General features: G+C 39.2%; 1 long non-coding RNA gene across 3 annotated transcripts in view; it reads left to right on the plus strand.

Moving 5' to 3' along the window:
• Positions 1–103: 103 nt before the first annotated feature.
• The window catches only part of LOC122217677, a 56,100-nt gene continuing 43,977 nt past the window's right edge, over positions 104–12,226 (plus strand). For all 3 annotated transcript variants that reach the window (XR_006201624.1, XR_006201623.1, XR_006201625.1), the window contains exons 1-2: positions 104–433; positions 2,023–2,129. This is a non-coding gene — a long non-coding RNA (uncharacterized LOC122217677). The remainder of the gene's footprint in view (positions 434–2,022; positions 2,130–12,226) is intronic.

Genomic DNA, 12,226 nt, shown 5'->3' on the forward strand with positions numbered 1-12,226 from the left:
GGAGGGGCGGGCCGGGGAGAGTATATTCCGGAAGGTGCGGGCTTGCGGACACCCAGGGGGAGAGGTCAGAGGTCTCCGGGTCTAAAGCAGGTGGAGGGGAGGGTGTGGGTTTATTCGCATGAGCAAGTTCCTGAACTAAATGATTGCCTATGTGTAAACGCTTCTAAAAGCGTCTGCCACAGAGCAAGCGCTCAATAGGGTTACCTGTGTCACTCTCAATATTAATAACTAAATGCCAAGAGTGGTGGTTTCTGGAAGTAAAACATGAACTCTGCCCTCCGCTCAGAATCTCCTGAGGAAAAGAAACATGTAAACAATAGTTCTTAGGGCCGCCAGTATTACTAAAACGGTGTGTATGAGGAGTTTGACAAACTCACCTAGAGGGGAGGACTTTGCAGTATGGTGTCCCACCTCTGCCCTCTGAGGTAGATAGGTAAGTAGACACACAACTATGAATCTATCTGTGGGATCCCAAGTTAATAAGATAACTAAATGTGGCTAAAATGTTGTCTGTCTTTAACATGATGTCTTCAACAAGACTAATAGTTTTTTTCAATATATAATCCTCATAGAGATGTCATAGACGCAAGAAATGGTGGAGTTGAAACAAACCATGGAAACCATTAGTCTATCCTGCATTCGTCCAAATGCAGTCCCTTTTATAGGATTCCTTTTTCGGTCTCTGACTGAACATCTCCAGGAAAGGCAGCTCACCAAATCACAAGGCACAACCATTCCTTACTATTCACTGCCACACTCAACAATCCGAGTTCAGTTTTGACCTAGACCACACCAGCAGTGATGCAAACTTCTGTCTCAATGTTTCTGACCATCAAAGAGACAAAATTATCTTCCTGCAATCATATACCAACGTATGTGGTGCTTGAAAATGCTGACTTCCTGATCAATTCACTATTGTCCACTCTCATGTAACTACCTTCTGTCTTCTCCTATCTTATCAAACAGATCAGCTAATTATCCAAGGACTTGGGTGATCCTGCCTTTCTCATTTGGAGCAAGTCCAACTCCCTACTTTACTCCTGTTTTCTGCGTCACAACTTATGTGCTCCCTGACTTAGTTATAAAAGTTACATTGATTTTGCCTCTCCTCTTTCCCCTCAGTTCCTGGGTATTCACTGCTAGCAGCAACTATTCGTTTGTATTTCTTTTTTCTAATGTTTATGAAACTAGGTAAGTTTACCTTGACGGTCTAGACCCCTAGTTAAAGGGAAACTCCATCTAGAACAGGAATCTAGTCCTTCATACAGCTTCTCTTGGCACCTAGGATGCTCTCTTTATGTTCTACTCATGAGGAGAAAGCCTTCTATCTATATAGTCACCTGAAATTTGTGGAGAGTCACATGTCCCTCCTCTCTGTCTGACAGTCTCCTTGCCAGAATTTCATTAGAACTCCCCTGGAGACTGAGACACTTCAGTTAAAATTCACAAAACAGCCCCTACCATACTCAAACTATTCTGTTAGATGCCTATGTGCATACAGAGATGATTATGATAAAGGCCAAGTTCCAGAGTGCACGTTATAATGGGAAAAAACTATTGTTAAGTTTGGGCTTTAAAAAATGTATATAGAACACTATTTGTATTTTTAAATTGTCAGTTGGGAGTGGATACTGTACTTTTAAAAACAAGGTGATTCAGGGGCACCTGGGTGGCTCATTCGGTTAAGCATCCAACTTCAGCTCAGATCATGATCTTGCAGTTCACAGTTCGAGCCCACGTCAGGCTCTGTGCTGACAGCTCAGAGCCTAGAGCCTGCTTTGGATTCTGTGTCTCCCTCTCTCTCTGCCCCTGCCCCACTCATGCGCGCACTCTCTCTCAAAAATAAATAAAAACATTAAAAATTTTAAAAATAAATAAAAATAAGACACATCAGTATAAGACATTCAGTCTTATTCTTCAGTCTCTTTCTTGGCAGACCCTCTCAGAGCAGTGCTTCTCAACCTTTAATGTGCATGTGAATCATCTGAGGATCTTATTAAAATGCAGTTTCTCATTCATCAGGTCTGGGATAGGACCAGAAATTCTGCACTTCTAACAAGCTTCCAAGGATGTGGGTGCCGATGATCCACAGACCTTCCTTTGTGCAGCAGGCCATTAAACAACCAAAGGTATGAATGAACGCAGGGTTAAAATATACCTTTTTTTTTTCTGTTCAAGAAAAGTACATTGCGAAGAATACCTTTAGGTAACAAATGCTCTCAATATACGAAAGAACTGAACCTAGAAGTTACTTGGGTAAATCATCTGACATAGTCCCCCACCTTCAGGCAAGCAAAGACCAATGTCAGAGATAGATGATTGCTACTTCTTTTCTTTAGCTCTGGCAAATCTCAGTCAACACCCCCCCCCCCACACACACACACACTCCACATACATACAATTACAAAAGCTAGTTACACATTCTGTACAATCACAAAAAGGAATTCTCATATGCTGTACTACATCTTTATATATCAGATGTATCACTAAAATTTTTATCTGTAAAAGAAATAGAACTGAATCTTGCCAGTTAAACTTAGCCCAGTCCTAAGAGGCACCAGGCTGATACAATGGAGGAAGAAAAAAGCAGTCAGAAAATATTACAGAGCCTAAATTCTGCTACTAGCTTGGAGTGTGATCTTGAGAAAGTCATCTTGAAATGACCTCTTTTTATAACACTGATCCAATCTATGAAAAAAGAATTATCACTGAGATTATTTCCATCTGAAAGACTTTCAGAAAATTACTTTAATCAGAAAAGCATAAGTCAGTGATATGAACATTAAAGGGACTATAATATCATAATATTTGGGATCTAGGATTCTTTTTTTTTTTTTTTTGATGTTTATTTATTTTTGAGAGAGACAGAGACAGAATGCTAGTGGGTTAGGGGCAGAGAGAGAGGGAGACACAGAATCGGAAGCAGGCTCCAGGCTCTGAGCTGTCAGCACAGAGCCTGACGCGGGGCTTGAACTCAAGCCGTGAGATCATGACCTGAGCCGAAGTCAGACGCTCAACCGACTGAGCCACCCAGGCGCCCCAGAGAGCTAGGATTCTGAAGCCACACTTTCTGGGTTCAAATCTTAGCTCTGTCACTTACTAGCTTTGGTAACCTGCTGTGTATCTTGGGCAGATTACTTTACCTCCCTATTCCTCTATTAAGAGAAATAATGAGATGATACATGTCAAGTGCTTAGAAAAGCACCTGATGCATAGGAAACACTCAATATAATACTCAATAAGGCACTATTATAATTTTAAAGGAAATAGAGGTTAGGATGATTATTTCAACAAATATTTATTGTTTCAGAGATTGTGCTTGGTGCTGGAATTACAAAAGTGAACAAAACAGTCATGACCCCTACCCTCATTGAGTTTGCAAAGAAGAGAGGCATTACCATAAATATAGAATTAGACCTAAAGGTAAATGTTGTGAAAGAGAAATACATGTGGCTAGGACAGAATATAAGAGGGGATTTAACTTAGGAAAATTAAAGAAAGCTTCCACAAGGAAGTGACAAATGAATTAAAACATGGACTATTCCAGGACTTGATGTGGCTAGAATTCAGAGCAAGGGAAAACAAGGCCACAAAATTGAATAAGGGGCCAGTTCTTACAAGGCATTGTGGGTCATAATAATGGTCTGGGTCTTTGTCTCAAGAGCTATGGGAAGCCACTGAAGAATTTTTAAGTAGGGGAGTAACACACATTATAGCTTCTAAAAGTTCCCTATGGCTGTTGTATGGGCCGAACACATTGAAGGGAGAAAGGTATATATGGGAAGACTGATTTGGGAGTTGAGAGAGAGAAAGTTGTCAAGAATAATCTCAAAATTTCTACAACTGAAATGGTGGTATTTGGGAGTGAGGAATAAAATAACTCAGTTTTAGATATGAGATGATTGAGGTGTCTTTGAGTATGAACCTCATCAGTTAGACATAGGTGTCCAGAGCTCAGGGAACAGGTTGGGCTAGAGATAAAAATTGGGAATCATGCAAATGTAGATGTTAAAGGAAGCCATGGACCATAATGTGTGCACCCAGAAGGCACATGGAATGAGAATAGCAAAAGGCCAGGCTTTGAGGAAATCTAAATTTAATAGCCAGAAGAGAATAACAAGACTCCTAGGAGAGATAGAAGGAGCTGCTGTAGAGGTAAGAGGAAAAGCAGGGGGGGAAATGTTTAAGATAACGATGAAGTGATCAGCAATGTTGAAAGCAGCAAGAGATCAAGTATGAATACTGATGATTTTTATGTAGCAGTGAACCAATTTCAATGCTTCTGAAAGTCTCCTTTGGGGACTAGGTGATTAAAAACATAAAAGAAGAGGAGATTTAGAGTTCTGCAAGCAAAAGAGAATCCTAAACAATCAAGGAATCTAAATTTCTTTTCCCCAATTTCCCCTCCACACACACTAAAAAGAGAACTACTGTTTGAAAGGGCACTTTGCTACACTGAGAGTAAGTGGCACTCTTGCACTACGCCTTAGCCAAGAGCCTGTCCATGAAATTAATAAACAAAAATAGTCTTCATCTATACAAGGCTTCTATGAGAAGAAAACAGAAAGTGGGAATTGAAACATTTCAATGGATGAAAATCTACCCCTGTAAAAACAACCAAAACCAGAAGAAAAGTATAGATAATACCCCATATCAAATTAATTACTTGGTGATGTGGAGGAGAAAAAACAACTCTGAATTGGAAATTCAGACTCATAGGAACAAAAAACAGAAAGAAATCAAATGAGAGTTGATTGTACACGGGAAATAAATGGAAGTAAAAAGGCACAACCATATCAGAAGTGATGACAAGATTACAAGATGCCCAGAGGAAGCTATTCAATTAAAAGTTAATAAGAGATATTGAAGAAAGCTAAGAGAATGAAAATAAAATTTAAAAAGGAATTTAAAAACTGTCAGAAAGCTGTTGAAATGGAAGAGAGGCAAAGAAGATCCAACAGACATATATAAAATTGGAGTTCCTGAAGAAGAAAAAAGAAAACAATGGAACAGAACTAACATTTACAACTATAGTCCATAAAACTTTCCAGAAATAAAAGAGGATCTGATTCTACATATTTAAAAAGTCCATCAAAAAAAATTTTTTTTTCAATAAGATGTCCATCAAATACCTGGGAAAACTAAGCCACAACAATCAACTCCAAGACATATCCTAGCAAAACTATTAGACTTTTTCAAAAAGAAAAATCTTGGGGCGCCTGGGTAGCTCAGTTGGTTGAGTGTTTGACTTCGGCTCAGGTCATGATCTCACGGTTCATGAGTTCAGGCCCTGCATCAGGCTATGTGCTGACAGCTCAGAGCCTGGAGCCTGCTTCTGATTCTGTGTCTCCCTCTCTCTCTCTGCCCCCCTGCCCCACACACACTCTGTCTCTCTCTGCCTCTCAAAAATAAAACTAATAAAAAAATTTAAAAAAAAGGAAAAATCTGTAAGCAAGGTAATAATAATAACATGTAAATAGTAAGTTAATTAATGAACATAATTAATTGCTTAAAATAATAAAGGCAAAAGATTAAGTCAACATAAGACCTCTCAATATCAACGTAGAAAGCAAGACAACCATGGAGCAGCTATTTTAAGACACTCAAGTAAAGAAAATATGAATCAAGAATTGTATATCCAGCCTACATATCCTTCAAGTGTCAAATCTGTAGAAAACCGGTTTTAAACTTGCCACAACTCAGGGAATACTACACTCATGAACCTTTCTTGAGAAGTCTATTAAGGACAAGCTTCATCCTACCAGGAGATGACTGGGAAAACTTCGTGAAAAAGGATAGTAACACTAGATGTAATGTGTAAGTGATGAATCAGTAAATTCTATTCCTCAAATCATTATTACACTATATGTTAACTAACTTAAAAGAAAAAAGAAAAAAGAAAAAGGATAGTAAGTACGTATATTCAATGACATAGTAATTGTATGTACCTATAGTAAATACTTACATGCAATTACATATATGTAATTGCAAACAGGTACTTTCCTTGGTGCATTGACCTTATATCACCTGAAAATCTTGGAAATGGGCTGTGAGTCCTATTTTAGATCATACCTTGGATGAAGAGAGAGGTTGTGGGATCAGGTGAAATAAACCAGAGGGAAAGTTTCTCACTTTAAGATGTTCTGAGGCAATTAGGGCCAGTTCATTCAAAACATTTTACACTTTTACTATATGGTATGGAAATACCACAAATCTGAGTCAAAAAAACTTCTGTGGTTCCTGTAATACAAACTCATGGAGACTCTCCTAACTTTGGTCTGAATGTGCTGTTTATCCATCTTTTAGTTTCTGCATTGTGGTCTAAATGTTTTAAGTATGTCTGATTTTTGTCTGTGTGAACTGTGACAGGGGTAAAGTTGGGTAGGTTACTTCCTAAATGTTTTCCTCTCCTCTGTTTATTATATAACCTAGGTGTCATATTAATAATTCCATAATTTAGAGAGGGCTTTACTACTTTCAAAGTCTTTCACAAACATCTCATTTTGATTTTGATTTCAAGGATGCTAATGGAAAAATTTAATTTTAAGATCTCTGTTTATGCATTTGTGACACTGTTTGAGCTAAGCCAAGCCATCCGATCTTCCCTCACAACCTCCTTCCACTATCACCCACCCCAAGGAAAATTTGGATCAAGGGTACTTAATGACAAGAGGAGGTATAAAATCCAGGCGTGAAAAATTACAGCTATTGCTTATCAAAAATTGAAGCAATAATCAAAAGTTAGGTGGCAACTAGTTTTAAGTGTCTGCCAATAAAATCGGGGGAATTGGGGACAGCATTAATACTGCAAAGCAGAGAATAACAAGGAAATTAGGTAGGTGGCAGATTATTGACATAACAACTTTTTTTTTTTTTCTTTTTTGGATACACACTATTCGTGCTTAGCACTTTAGTGCCTATGAAGATAAACAATGCAAAACCTGACCTTATGGAACTCTTATTCTAGGGAGGAAATGGATATATGCAAATTTAATTGTAACACAATGCAAATTGTGTTAAATATTTTAAAGTAGCAGAAAGTGGCTGTGGAAGCATTAGAAGGAAAGAAAAATTCCTCTTCCCAGGTCAGCATCACTTGGGAATTTGTTAGAAATGCGAATTCTCACGTCCACCCTAGACCTTCTGAAACAGAAACTCTAGGATGGGTCCCAGCCCTGTGAGTTTTAGTAAGCCCTGCCCGTAATGTTCATGCTGAAGTAGGGGAAACACTGATATCAGATACTCATGCCTGGTAATATGACTTCTAGGGGGTCTAGAAAGAAATATTGCCAATTTTATGCAAATATTTGTGTTTCAAAGTGTTTTTTGCAGCCTAAGTTGTGAGACAAAAAATTGAAAACAACCTAAATATCCAACAATAGGGGAATTATTAATCATTATAGTTATATGTCAATTAAAATTCCAGCCACATCTACCATCCTTGCTATGGGAAACTGCTCAGCCAAGAGACACAGCCCTCCAGGTTTCCTTTATAGAAGCCCCATCTCTACCCTATGAACCACTTTGCCTATTAGATGCCTGTTAGATGAGGCATGCAGTCACTCCCTGGAAGGCCAACACCCACTGGCATGAGGCCACCTTGAAAAGCTGGCCAGGCATGAGGTGATGATCAGCTGAAATGAGTCTTCCTCTTGGCAGTTTGAACCAGGAAGTAGAAAGAAGCAGCCAGGTAGTAGAGATAGCTGTGTAAAGTATGTTTTTTAAGGTTTTGTTTGTGATGATCTCACTGTGAAAGTAAGGAAAGGGCAGGAGAGGGAGAGAAGTTTCCGTGAGAGAAGACAATTCCACAGAACGTGGTTATAATTATCTCTCCCTGGTAAAGGGAAGTAAAAGTAACACTGATGCCTGGCACCTGTTTTTTATTGTTTATTTTTTTATAGATTTAGAATAAAAGTAAAAATAAACCTACCCCATGACCCTGCAATTCCACTTCTAAGTATTACTCAAGAGAAATGAAAAACACAGTTTTACAAAAACACTTGTACAAGAGTGTTCTTAGAGGCTTTATTCACGATAGTTAGAAACTAGAAGCATCCCTGGTGATCATCAGCTGGCAAATGATAAATAAACTGGCACATTCCTACCATGGCATCCTACTCAGCAGTGAGGAGAAACAAACTACTGAAGCACACAACATTTAATGGGGTTGGCAAACCATGGCCTATGGGCTGGCTACCTGTGTTTGTAAACAAAGTTTTATTGGAACAACCAACCCCATTTGTTTATCTAGTGTTGGGCTGTTTTCTGGCCACATCAGCATAATTGAGTAGTTTTGGGAGATTGTATGGCCCCAAAGGCTAAAATATTTCAACTTAGGCTGGCAGGACTACCTTGGGTCGGCTGTGCCGGTCGAGCTTTGCTGTTGAGGTCGGGTCTCTTCCACTGGGCCCGGGAAGATGGTGCTGGGTGGTTGCCCGACCTGATGAATTTATAGAATGTGACGACCCAGTGGATCATGTTGGAAATGCAACTGCATCCCAGGAACTCGGTTATGGTTGTCTCAAGTTTGGTGGTCAGGCCTACAGTGACGTGGAACACACTTCAGTCCAGTGCCGGGCCCTAGATGGGATTGAATGTGCCAGTCCTAGGACTTTCCTACGAGAGAATAAACCTTGTATAAAATTCTGGACTGCAGGTCCTCACCACGCCAGGGACTCTCCAAAATGACCAAACGGAAGAATTCCCCTCAGAAGAATCTCCAGGAAATAACAACAGCTAATGAACTGATCAAAAAGGATTTAAATAATATAACAGAAAGTGAATTTAGAATAATAGTCATAAAATTAATCGCTGGGCTTGAAAACAGTATACAGGACAGCAGAGAATCTCTTGCCACAAAGATCGAGGGACTAAGGAACAGTCACGAGGAGCTGAAAAACGCTTTAAACGAAATGCAAAACAAAATGGAAACCACGATGGCTCGGCTTGAAGAGGCAGAGGAGAGAATAGGTGAACTAGAAGATAAAGTTATGGAGAAAGAGGAAGCTGAAAGAAAGAGAGATAAAAAAATCCAGGAGTATGAGGGGAAAATTAGAGAACTAAGTGATACACTAAAAAAAAATAATATACGCATAATTGGTATCCCAGAGGAGGAAGAGAGAGGGAAAGGTGCTGAAGGGGTACTTGAACAAATTATAGCTGAGAACTTCCCTGAACTGGGGAAGGAAAAAGGCATTGAAATCCAAGAGGCACAGAGAACTCCCTTCAGACGTAACTTGAATCGATCTTCTGCACGACATATCATAGTGAAACTGGCAAAATACAAGGATAAAGAGAAAATTCTGAAAGCAGCAAGGGATAAACGTGCCCTCACATATAAAGGGAGACCTATAAGACTCGTGACTGATCTCTCCTTTGAAACTTGGCAGGCCAGAAAGGCTTGGCACGATATCTACAGTGTGCTAAACAGAAAAAATATGCAGCCGAGAATCCTTTATCCAGCAAGTCTGTCATTTAGAATAGAAGGAGAGATAAAGGTCTTCCCAAACAAACAAAAACTGAAGGAATTTGTCACCACGAAACCAGCCCTACAAGAGATCCTAAGGGGGATCCTGTGAGACAAAGTACCAGAGACATCACTACAAGCATAAAACATACAGACATCACAATGACTCTAAACCCATATCTTTCTATAATAACACTGAATGTAAATGGATTAAATGCGCCAACTAAAAGACATAGGGTATCAGAATGGATAAAAAAACAAGACCCATCTATTTGCTGTCTACAAGAGACTCATTTTAGATCTGAGGACACCTTTAGATTGAGAGTGAGGGGATGGAGAACTATTTATCATGCTCCTGGAAGCCAAAAGAAAGCTGGAGTAGCCATACTTATATCAGACAAACTAGACTTTAAATTAAAGGCTGTAACAAGAGATGAAGAAGGGCATTATATAATAATCACAGGGTCTATCCACCAGGAAGAGCTAACTATTATAAATGTCTATGCGCCAAATACCCGAGCCCCCAGATATATAAAACAATTACTCATAAACATAAGCAACCTTATTGATAAGAATGTGGTCATTGCAGGGGACTTTAACACCCCACTTACAGAAATGGATAGATCATCTAGACACACAGTCAATAAAGAAACAAGGGCCCTGAATGATACATTGGATCAGATGGACTTGACAGATATATTTAGAACTCTGCATCCCAAAGCAACAGAATATACTTTCTTCTCGAGTGCACATGGAACATTCTCCAAGATAGATCATATACTGGGTCACAAAACAGCCCTTCATAAGTTTACAAGAATTGAAATTATACCATGCATACTTTCAGACCACAATGCTATGAAGCTTGAAATCAACCACAGGAAAAAGTCTGGAAAACCTCCAAAAGCATGGAGGTTAAAGAACACCCTACTAACGAATGAGTGGGTCAACCAGGCAATTAGAGAAGAAATTAAAATATATATGGAAACAAACGAAAATGAAAATACAACAATCCAAACGCTTTGGGATGCAGCGAAGGCAGTCCTGAGAGGAAAATACATTGCAATCCAGGCCTATCTCAAGAAACAAGAAAAATCCCAAATACAAAATCTAACAGCACACCTAAAGGAAATAGAAGCAGAACAGCAAAGGCAGCCTAAACCCAGCAGAAGAAGAGAAATAATAAAAATCAGAGCAGAAATAAACAATATAGAATCTAAAAAACCTGTAGAGCAGATCAACAAAACCAAGAGTTGGTTTTTTGAAAAAATAAACAAAATTGACAAACCTCTAGCCAGGCTTCTCAAAAAGAAAAGGGAGATGACCCAAATAGATAAAATCATGAATGAAAATGGAATGATTACAACCAATCCCTCAGAGATACAAACAATTATCAGGGAATACTATGAAAAATTATATGCCAGCAAATTGGACAACCTGGAAGAAATGGACAAATTTCTAAACACCCACACTCTTCCAAAACTCAATCAGGAGGAAATAGAAAGCTTGAACAGACCCATAACCAGCGAAGAAATTGAATCAGTTATCAAAAATCTCCCAACAAATAAGAGTCCAGGACCAGATGGCTTCCCAGGGGAGTTCTACCAGACGTTTAAAGCAGAGATAATACTTGGGGCGCCTGGGTGGCGCAGTCGGTTAAGCGTCCGACTTCAGCCAGGTCACGATCTCGCGGCCCGTGAGTTCGAGCCCCGCGTCAGGCTCTGGGCTGATGGCTCGGAGCCTGGAGCCTGTTTCCGATTCTGTGTCTCCCTCTCTCTCTGCCCCTCCCCCGTTCATGCTCTGTCTCTCTCTGTCCCAAAAATAAATAAAAAACGTTGAAAAAAAAAAAAAATTTAAAGCAGAGATAATACCTATCCTTCTCAAGCTATTCCAAGAAATAGAAAGGGAAGGAAAACTTCCAGACTCATTCTATGAAGCCAGTATTACTTTGATTCCTAAACCAGACAGAGACCCAGTAAAAAAAGAGAACTACAGGCCAATATCCCTGATGAATATGGATGCAAAAATTCTTAATAAGATACTAGCAAATCGAATTCAACAGCATATAAAAAGAATTATTCACCATGATCAAGTGGGATTCATTCCTGGGATGCAGGGCTGGTTCAACATTCGCAAATCGATCAACGTGATACATCACATTAACAAAAAAAAAAGAGAAGAACCATATGATCCTGTCAATCGATGCAGAAAAGGCCTTTGACAAAATCCAGCACCCTTTCTTAATAAAAACCCTTGAGAAAGTTGGGATAGAAGGAACATACTTAAAGATCATAAAGGCCATTTATGAAAAGCCCACAGCTAACATCATCCTCAACGGGGAAAAACTGAGAGCTTTTTCCCTGAGATCAGGAACACGACAGGGATGCCCACTGTCACCGCTGCTGTTTAATATAGTGCTGGAAGTTCTAGCATCAGCAATCAGACAACAAAAGGAAATCAAAGGCATCAAAATTGGCAAAGATGAAGTCAAGCTTTCGCTTTTTGCAGATGACATGATATTATACATGGAAAATCCGATAGACTCCACCAAAAGTCTGCTAGAACTGATACATGAATTCAGCAAAGTTGCAGGATACAAAATCAATGTGCAGAAATCAGTTGCATTCTTATACACTAACAATGAAGCAACAGAAAGACAAATGAAGAAACTGATCCCATTCACAATTGCACCAAGAAGCATAAAATACCTAGGAATAAATCTAACCAAAGATGTAAAAGATCTGTATGCTGAAAACTATAGAA

Source organism: Panthera leo, chromosome B1, assembly GCF_018350215.1.
Source record: "Panthera leo isolate Ple1 chromosome B1, P.leo_Ple1_pat1.1, whole genome shotgun sequence".
In the NCBI taxonomy this organism is placed as follows: domain Eukaryota; kingdom Metazoa; phylum Chordata; class Mammalia; order Carnivora; family Felidae; genus Panthera; species Panthera leo.